The following is a 10,758-nucleotide window of genomic DNA, read 5'->3' as shown; positions in this document are numbered from 1 at the left end:
TTTATAGATATTTGCCTCCCTTTTTATATTTCAATTATTCCCCCTGAGATTTAGACCTACTTTCCAATAAAAACGTTTGTTCTCATATGGACAACTTCTTCTATATTTTTAATCTGTTAGTGGTTTGGTTCTAGATTCTTCATTTTAATATTGTTATGACTACATTAAGAAGTTTAAGCCTTGCCCTGACTGTTGGTCATTGAGTTGTAGATTCTGGACTAGGACCTTGCACCTCAACTACTTCCTCATTTAAGGTCTCTGTAGACAGTCATACTCTTCACGCTTTGAGTTTCCATCACTGTGTGTAGCTTTTCTGAGCCACTTGGCTAATATTACTAGCTTTATTTTATTTTATTACTAGATTATAATACCTTTTAAGCTTATTTAGGAGTCAAATGTTTGAATGAAATTATAAAGGATGATAATATTCCATAAGTTTGGAACTAAAAAGAAAAAGATTAATATCTACCTTGTACTAGAACACTGTCATATTCACTGTTTATTTAATCATTATGTAGTACGTAAGTCTTAGTGATCTTGGTCCAGGAGAAATGCCTCCTTCCAGGGGCCCTGGCTGTCACAATATTTGTAGCCTACTACTCTCTGCCCTCAGCTGATTGGATATGGAAAAACATGCGACTCAAGAACAGGGCCAAACAGATTACCTCAATTGAGACTTTAGAATTAGTTAATGAAAGTTCCTTGAGTTGGAAGATCTGGAGACTGTCTTATAGTTCATATGTTCATTTAGAACCTATGCTGATAAGTAACCAAAAAGAGGTTTTTTTTTTACAGGGAGGGAGACAGAGAGAAAAGAGAAGAGAGCAGGGAACCTATTTTACGTAAAAATAGGGGGGAAACTACAGAAAACTAGGCTGCCAATTAGCTATCCCGATTCTTGAGGATTTTCTAATTCCCCATTCCAGCCTAAGAGTTTCAGGTATTTGGATTCTGGAAGACATCTCTGTGCTCACTCAAGAAATCTCCATTTACATAAGTAGGCTTGAGTGGATTATTTATAAACAAGCTGTATATATATGACTAAGAAATTTCATGAGAATCCTATGAAAATTATATTTAAAAACTAGGGTGGGAGCATCTTGGTGGCTCAGTCGGTTGAGCATCTGCTTCTTGATGTAGGCTCAGGTCATGTTCTCAAGGTTGGTGGGATTGAGCACCTGCATGGGGCTGTGTGCTGACAGCACAGAGCCTGCTTGGGATTTTCTCTCACTCTCCCTCTCTTTCTGTCCCTCCCCTGCTGGCATGCACATATGCTGTCTCTCTCTCTGTTTCTGTCTTGAAATAAATAACTTAAAAAACTTAAAAAATTTAGGGTAGATTTTTGCTTAAAAAATAGTAGCTTGAACTCATGCTTCTTTCTGCTGCCTCTACAAGACCCAGTAAAACTGAAAAAAGAAAGAAAGAAAGAAAGAAAGAAAGAAAGAAGATTTGAAATCACAGGGACAAGGAGAAAAATAAAGTCAAATTTTGGAACGATGGAAGGAGCATTTTGAGTGGTAGCTGTCTTAGCTCAGTAGAGAAGGTGAGGGCCAGGTACTTGTAAAGGCGGATAAGAATCAGATCAGTTTGTGTCTCACACCTCATAAATACCCAAGAAATTGACCCAGCAGACATGGTAGGAGGCTGGAATGAAGAGTGAAGCTAATAAACAACACAGATGAGGAACCGGTATCTAGGTGTGTTTCCCCAACCTGCACAGTCAGGTGAGTGTCTCTCTGCCTAAACGAAGAACATCCACCCCTACCAAAAGACCAGAGGGCCTCAAGACAGAGAGATAGCAAGTACTTATAAGGACAGAGGGGAGCCTCCCCACAGGCTTATATGTAGGGCCATGGGACTCTAGCCCTACCAAGGCCCTGGCGCTCTCACGCTAGGCTTACTGTCCTAAGACACATAGTTTTAAGAAGGGGTCTGTAGCATTATTCTTGGAGGAAATGGCCAGACTCACACACACAGGCAATTCGGAGGTGCTGACTTTTGCAGTCTCTTATCAACACCTCTTGGGGTGAAGCTCACCAGCCCACAACCTGCCCCCTGTACATCGTGTACATAGTGCCCACTCTTTAATGAGTGGGCAATTAAGAATTTTAAGACGTTTGAGGAAAGCCTTCAACATGAAAGGGGAGAAAAAGGGGAAAAGGTATTTGGATGAACAAAAGGGAAAAAGAGACAATGCAAGATAGCTTTGGTTAAATGCAGGTTTGGAGGTATAGGTATCTATAAGGAAGTCTGAATTGCCCAGTGTAGGACATAGAAGAACAGAGACAAACGCTTCATTAGATGAAGAGATGAATTTGAAGACATCAGCTTTGTGAGAGAACAGCCTCAAATAAGGGAAGATAGGTGGTTTAGTGTAACAAGAGGAGGCTACTAATTCCAGAAAGCTGGACCTAGAAGGATATCTAATGATAGAAAAAGAAAATCTGAGGGGCACTTGGGTGGCTCAGTCGGTTAAGTGGCTGGCTCTTGGTTTCAGCTCAGGTCATGATCTCATGGTTCCTGAGGTCAAGCCCTGCATCAACTTCCACACTGACAGTGCAGAGCCTGCTTGGGATTCTCTCTCTCTCTGCCCCTCTCCTGTTCACTCTCTCTCTCTCTCAAAATAAATAAACTTAAAAAAAAAAAAGGAATTTTGATTATTGTCATAGAGGAACAACTGACTACCTTAGACATAGAGAAAAACAATGAGGGGCATTAAAAACAACTTTGTAGGGTCGCCTGGGTGGCTCAGTCAGTTAAGCGTCCAACTTCAACTCAGGTCATCATCTCATGGCCCCTGGGTTTGAACCCCGCTTTGGGCTCTGAGCTGTCAGCACAGATTCTGTCTCCGTCTCTCTGCCCCTCCCCCACTCCCCACTCCTACTCTGTCTTTGTCTCTCTCAAAAATAAACGTTAAAAAAAAAATTAAAAACAACTTTGTAAGTAAACGACCCAAGAGAAAAATGGGCAAAAGATCTGAAGAAGCCCTTCAGTAGAGATTATATACAGGTGGCAAATAGGCACATGGAAAAGTGTTCACCATCATTAGTCATTAGGGAGGTGCAAAGTAAAACCACAAAGAGATGCCCATTTGAATGGCTAAAAAAAAATAAAAACAAAACATAAAATACCAAGTGCTGGTGAGAATGTGGAGATGTGGGGCAACTGTAACCATCATCTGTTGCTGGTGGGAATGTAAAATGTTGCAGTGACTTTGGCAAACACTTTGGTAGCATAGTACAAAGTTAAATACACACCTACCATATGACCCAGCAATCCCGTTTCTAGGCATTTACCCAAGAGAAATAAAAACTTTGTTTTCACAAAGATATAAATGTTTATAGTAACTTTATTCATAATTGTCAAAACCTGGAAACCGCTCAGATTTCTCTCAACTGGTGAATGTAATACAAAGTGTGGTACATCCAGGCAATCAACGCTACTAACAACAAAAAGGAATTAGCTCCTGATACATGAAACAACATGAACTATTTTTTAAGACTTTTTAAGTAATCTCCCCCACAGCATAGGGCTCATACTCCCCACCCCAAGATCAAGAGTCACATGCTCTACTGACTGAGCCAGCCAAGGGCCCCATGAATGAACTCTTTTAAGTGAAAGAAGCCCCCCCCCAAAAAAAAATGCTACATACTGTAGCATTCCATTTCTATGATATTCTGAAAGGGCAAAACAGTAGGGACAGAAAATGGATTAGTGGTTGCCAGAGGTTAGGGTTGGGGAGGACAGATTGACAGTTGGCTATAAAGGGGCATAAGGTAATTTGGGGGTGTGATAGAACTGTTTTCTACCTTGACTGTGGTAGAATTGTGTGGTGGTATTTACATGACTGCAGTATGTCAAAAACAAAGACCTGCGCATTAAAAATGTGCATTTTACTATATGTAAATCATAACTTTTAAAAATGGTGGGAAAATGAGTGAGGTTTCTGGCTTGAGTAACCACTTGAGAAGACATTGTTAAGGTTAATAGGGAAGCTTGGCTGAGTAGCAGACAAGCCCAAAAGGAAATAAGGGCAGACTCTGCCTTGGCAAATAGAGCTTGAGGCAGCAGAAATAAAGACAGTTAGTATAGTAGTGGCTTGCTGTTTGGTATTCCATTATATGAATATACCAGAGTTTATTTTGACATTTGCCAGGTGAGGGACATTTGAGTCATTTCCAGGTTCAGGCTCTTATAAATAGTCCCTATACACATTAGTGTGGCTACTGAGGATTTGAGCAGAAAAGCCAGGGATCTGTGTTCCTAAAATGCAAACCCAATCATGTTATTCCCCTGATTAAAATTCTTCTCTGGTTCCTTATTGCCTACAGCAGTGATTCTGCACTGTGACCACACATAAGAATCACCTGGAGTGCTTCAATATGCTGAATGTTTGGCCCACACCCAGAGGTTCTGACTTAATTAAATATTGGATGGGACTCAAGTGTCAGGTTTTTTTTTTTTTTTAGAGCTCTTCATATGATTTTATTTTTTAAGGCTTTAAATCCTTTAAAAATAAAATTATTGAGATATAATGCTTATAACCTACAATTTACCTATTTAAAGTGTACAGTTGGGGGCTGGGTAGCCTAGTCTATTGAGTGTCTGACTTTGTGTCAGATCATGATCTCACAGTTCGTGGGTTCGAGCCCTACATCACGCTCTGTGCCAACAGCTCAGAGCCTGGAGCCTACTTCGGATTCTGTGTCTCCCTCTCTCTCTCTGCCCCTCCCCTCATTCTCTCTCTCTCTCTCTCAAAAATAAATAAACATTAAAAAAATTACAGTGTACAATTAAATTTGTTTTAGTATATCCCATTATTGATTTTTAAAATGTGTATTATATATATAATAAAATTTGCCATTTTATTTTTTTATACATTTTTAAAATATCTTATTTTTAAGTAATCGACACACCTAACATGCGGCTCAAACTCACAACCCCAATGGCTTAGTAGGTTGAGCATCTGACTCTTGATTTTGACTCAGGTCATGATCCTAGCATCATGGGATCGAACCCAGCACTGGGCTCCACACTCAGTGTGGAGCCTGCTTGAGATTCTGTCTCTTTGTCCCTTTGCCCCCCTCTCCTGCTCATGTGTGTGCTCTCTTTCTAAAATAAATAAAAATAAAAATAAATCAAAATAAAATCCCACAATCCTAAGATCAAGAGTCACATACTCTACCAACTGGGCCAACCAGGTACCCCTAAACTTTGCTATTTTAAAGTGTATAATTCAGTGTCATTAATTACATTCACATTGTTGTACAGCCATCACCACGGTTTCCTTATCCCTATTTGATTTCAATAAATGTCCAATTCTGCAGAACTAAATCCAAGTGCGTTAGGAAGTCCCAAAACCTTTCATAAGAATACCTCATCATATCTTCCTAGATGCAGCTCCTATCACTTCCTGCCCTGTCTTCTCTTGGATCCAGACAGCCTGAATCATATTTAACCTTTGAAAATTCACTATCTTTTCATATTCCTATTAAATCTCTCTGAAACATCATTCCCACTACTACTTCTGATAAAGTCCCATGCCTTCAAAGCCAGACTGAAGTATTATTTTTATGGAATATTTTTCCACTTCTGGGCTTCTTTATCTGCTCCCCTCTGTGAACTCTGGCACACTTTATCAACCTCTGTTGGAACACTTAACCGTGACAATTTTTTATGTCTCCTCCACCAGATTCCCTCTGTCTCTGTCTCTGTCTCTGTCTCTCTCCCTCCCTCTCTTATGGTGAAGCTGCAATATGAACATAAAAATCCATGAGACTGTCTTGAAGAACTGGTAAAAAGAGTCACAGACGATATGAGTGAGAAGTAAACTTTTGTTGGTTTAAGGCACTGAGATTTCAGGGACTATTTGTTTCCACAGCAAAGCCCAGTCTACCCTGACTAATACACCCATGAGGAATTCGTTCATCATATTCACCAGCAGTTCTCTTGTAATATAACTAAATGGAGAATGTGGAACTCCATGGTGGGAAAGAGATCCTGGGTTTGAGGGCAAGTAGGAGAGCTTGATTTTAGAGGAGTCTAGGCAAGATACAAGTTTAAAGGAAAGGTCTTGAGCAGAAATGGTTCCCCTGGGAAGATAGACTTGGGCTGCTGGGATGAAGGAAGAAGGAACTCACATACTGGTTGTATCTAAGGGGACTGAAAGCAAACAGCCTATTAAAACCTTTTACATAGACTGTTCCCGACTTCTAGAATTAGACATAACCAAATGTAAAATTTCAAATCCCAAATCAATACTTGGCAGAAAGATACAGTGTAAAAAAGAGAGAAAGAATCTTAACCCTGAACAGATGTTCCATTTGTTAATTTGATTTTTACTAACAAGATACATTTTTGAAGGCACTGCTGAATGTACCAGTTTTGTCCCTTGTTAGTATAATCAGAAACATGTCTTGGTTCAGCAGTGCTCTGGAGGTTGGAACGTGTTCTCCTTTATGATTTGCAACTCTGATTAGTTCTATTTTTCTGCCTATGCCACAAAAATGCAAATGTGAATTGAGATTCAGTGTAATTTCTGCTTCTTACATCATCACCATTTAAAAAAATTCAGACCAAATAGATATCTTCCTTTGAATCTCACTAAAAATGTGGCCTGAGGTGCACAAGGCAGAATATAGTTTTCCAATTGTCCATAATCATATGAACCTACTGTCTCACATTATTAAAAAACAAAACAAAATGGACACCTGTCATAGAGAAACGTGTGAATTAAACATACCAATCAGAAGTAAATTGTTGAAAGGAGAAGAGTATATGTTAAGGAAGTATTATAATCTAGGATCTGCTTTAAAATCACTAGACAAAAGATGGGCACCTGGGTGGCTCAGTTGGTTAAGTGTCCAACTTTGGCTCAGGTCATGAAGTCACAGTTTGTGAGTTTGAGCCCCGTGTGGGTCTCTGTGCTGACAGCTCAGAGCCTGGAGCCTACTTGGGATTCTGTGTCTCCTTCTCTCTCTGTCCCTCCCCCACTCGTGCTCTGTTTCTCTCTGTCTCTTAAAAATAAATAAAAACATTAAAAAATTAAAATCATCAGACAAAAGAGAGATAAAGAGGAAAAAATATGTATATCAAGCAAGCGTTGCAAAATCTCAAGAGGTATTGAATCTCAGTTATGAGTAGATAGGGATTTATGGTACCCTTGTCTCCACTTTTGTGTATGTCTGATGTTGATTGTTGATGATAATAATACAGGGATCATAAACTTACAGATAAAATACCTTCAAACATTTGGACAAATTGAAGGACACAACATACAGAATTAGGTTCCTTAATCTCAGAATTACATTGTGTTATATAAAAAATAATAAGGATATTTTGCAAACAACAGGCTTGATTCTTTCTTCAGAGCTCTTTCACATGTGTTATTTTCACCATGGAGCATAGAATGGCAGATTCCTGCAGTGATTATTACCTCTTTTGATGCTGTTTAATAAGCTGCCTTTCTCACTGCCCTGAAATCTGAATACCCTGAAAGTGTTCATCTGTCGTTAAAAGCAACAATGATCTTGCCTCACCTTTGGAATTAGACTCACTGTTAAAAATGATAGTTGGAACTGGCATGCATGAGGGAAATCCACATTTTCATCTCCTTATGTATCAACAAGGAAGATAATCATCTTCAAACTTATACATACAACATCTGATTTAATTGTCTATTGTTTTCTAGAAACCGTATCTATTGTTTGTGGCTTGAAATATGTATTTGAAATTAGTGATGTTTTTTTTTGCTTTGTTGACAGTATCAATAAAGGTAGAGTATATCTTAATGTCTGGAGAGATATTTAGCATGCTGTAGGTGTAAATGAAAGACATAAACTAAGAGACAAAAGCGAACCTTTCAAACATTAATGTGATGTTGGCTGTGTTATTATGAGCCTAATGATATCAAGTGCACACAAGAACACATAGGTGTCATGCTGGGAAACCAATGATCTAGCTTTCATCTTGACTGCAGGCAAGGAATATCTCATTAAAGCTATAAATTTCATGAGTCTGTTCCCAAATTTAAAACCTTTAAGGAAAATGGCTTTCATGGTTCAACAGTTTTAAAGGGTTGTACTTACTTGGCTTCGTAACAAGGAAATTAATAGTTTTTCTAAAACAAATCAGAATTATGCCATAGTTGCATGTGTTTTCATGCTGTTGCCGTTAGCACTTAACTTCCTCTCTAGATAACAAAACCATGGACTTCACATTGAATTCGCCACAGGGAGGCATTTATTACCTGCTCTGTTTGTTCAGGATAGTCTGGGATGGGGATGAAATTTGCTCATTCATGGCAATGTAAAAATTGTTTTCTTGAGGTAATGTGAAATGGAGTAGGTTTCTAATCAACCTTCACTATTCAGAGTGAATCTTACTTAGTCTACTATCAGGAGGAGTTAAGTTGTTCCAGTCCCACGCGGTGTTGGCAACCAACCAATCCAAATGCGTGCAGGCCTCAGGGACCCAAGGCTTTGAGAAATGTCAGTGCGATTAACTGAACCTATTTCTTCTTTCTCAATGGACTTTTTAATAAATGTTAGGTAGCCATGTGAGAGATGCATTTGTAAGAAACATACTCCCGTTTTTTGTTTTATATACTTTTAACTTAAAGAATAATCATTTGTCCTATCCGAGAAAAACATGACAACTTGTAACGGATGTAGGAGAGTACAAACGTGTGAAATGCCTCTAGTGGTTAAGGCTTACAGGAAAGACATTAGTGATTTACACACAGGATATACAAAACAAAATGAGCAGTAAGAATGTAATTATCATTTTCAAAAAAGCGTTGGAGAAGCAAAACTACCTAGACTCACCTCATTTCATCTGGATGATCAGAAAGTTACAAATGAAAACTAGTGTACCCTGAAAAGAGCATATCCTGTTCGGTATGTGTGGAAATAAAACTCAAAGTTCATAGACACTTGAAACTCAAAGCAGTTCATTTACACTTACAGTTGGAGCACCTGGGTGCACATCTGGGTTCTCCCCTCACTCAAGCTTTTTAGTCCCAAGGGGAAAGGATAGACTTTATCCAGAAGATACAGTGATTTAAAAATTTTAGATTGTGTATAAATATACTTTGAACTGCAAAGGTCATTCAAAACAAATCATTAAAAGCGAACATGCAGTCATTAAAAAGCTTTAGCTACATTAAATGTTTTCAAATAAGGCATTCTACTGTTTTTTGAATGCTGAATTTTTTGTATGTTGTTTAATTTCTTTTTAAATTTTCATCAGCATCTTTTGTAGGTAGTGATTACTCCTAACCTTCACACACTGTTGTTACAAATCTGCACAATACATGCAATTTCCCAGACAGAAAATCAAGGGCTTTTGTGAATCATACCCCACAGCTTAGTGTGACAAATAGTTTTTGAAAATAATAACCATTATGAAATACAACTTTTACTTAAAAAGAAAAAAATGCCTCCAGTTTCTGGCTCATTATGAATATTATGAATAAGATTATTTAAAATATTCATGTAACAAATGTAATTCATGTAACTACATGTAATCCATGTAATTTACATGTAATGACATGTAATTCATGTAAATAAAACTGTGGGCATATATTTTCATTTCTCTCATGTAAAACTCTGTAGTGGAGTGACTGGGTCGTATTAAGAGTATGTTTACCCTCATCCAAAACTTCCAAAATCTTTCAAAATGTACCATTTTATATTTGCACTGATAATCAGGAAGACACAATGGCAGTTTCTTTAGCTGTCTGTCAGCCTCGTTCCATGGCTACATCGTTACTTTTTCAGTAGGCTTGTAAATGGCCATTCCTGCAGGGATGGAGCTATGAATGGACACAACAACATTAGTGTTCACTCCTGAGAGGAGATTTGGTTACCATTGCTGAATGCCTGACTAGCCAAGAGTAGCAGCCTGTCCTCAACTGCTTATGCGATGCATTCTATAGCTGCATGACAATTACCACAAATTTAGCTGCTTATGACAACGCATGTTTATTATTTCACAGTTTCTGTGGAATGTGCGTCTGAAGTAACATGGGTTAGTTGAGTCCTTTGTATAAGTTCCAGTTGCTTCACCAGCATTTCATTATCAGACTTTATAGCCCAGGACTGTCCAGTGGAAATACAGTGGGAACCACATAGATAGCTATGTTACAAAAGTGAAAATTGTTGAAGTTTATTTTAATAATATACTTTATTTAGCCAAATCCATTTAAATATATTATCATTTCAGCATGCAGTCGCAATGAAATTAATGAGATACTTTATTCTTCTTTCATACTAAGTCACCCAAATCTAGCATGTATTCTTAGAGCACAACTTAGTTCAGACTGGTCATATTCCAAGTGCTTAATAGCCACATGTGGCTAGTGGTTGCTGTATTGGACAACATAGAGATCTTTTAGTGGATATGCAGTGGTAATTGTGGTTTTAGTTTGCATTTTCTCAATAACAATGATTCTGAGCATGTTTTCGTGTACTCCTTGGCCATTTGTGTATCTTCTTTTGTATAATAGCTCTTCAAATGTCCAGCACCAGGTGAATGGGTCTACAAATTGTGGTATACCATACAATGAAAAAGTACTCAGCAATAAAAAAGAAGAAAACTACTGATTCATGCAATAATCTGGATGACTCTCAAAATATTATGCTGAGTGAAGATAGCCAGACACAAAAGAATACATATGACATGATTCCACTTGTCTGAAACTTCAGAACAGGCAAACGAGTCAAGAAAGAAAGCAGATTGGTAGTTACAATAGGGGTG

Source organism: Leopardus geoffroyi, chromosome A2, assembly GCF_018350155.1.
Source record: "Leopardus geoffroyi isolate Oge1 chromosome A2, O.geoffroyi_Oge1_pat1.0, whole genome shotgun sequence".
NCBI classification, from domain to species: Eukaryota; Metazoa; Chordata; class Mammalia; order Carnivora; family Felidae; genus Leopardus; species Leopardus geoffroyi.
This window is presented reverse-complemented; position numbering follows the sequence as displayed.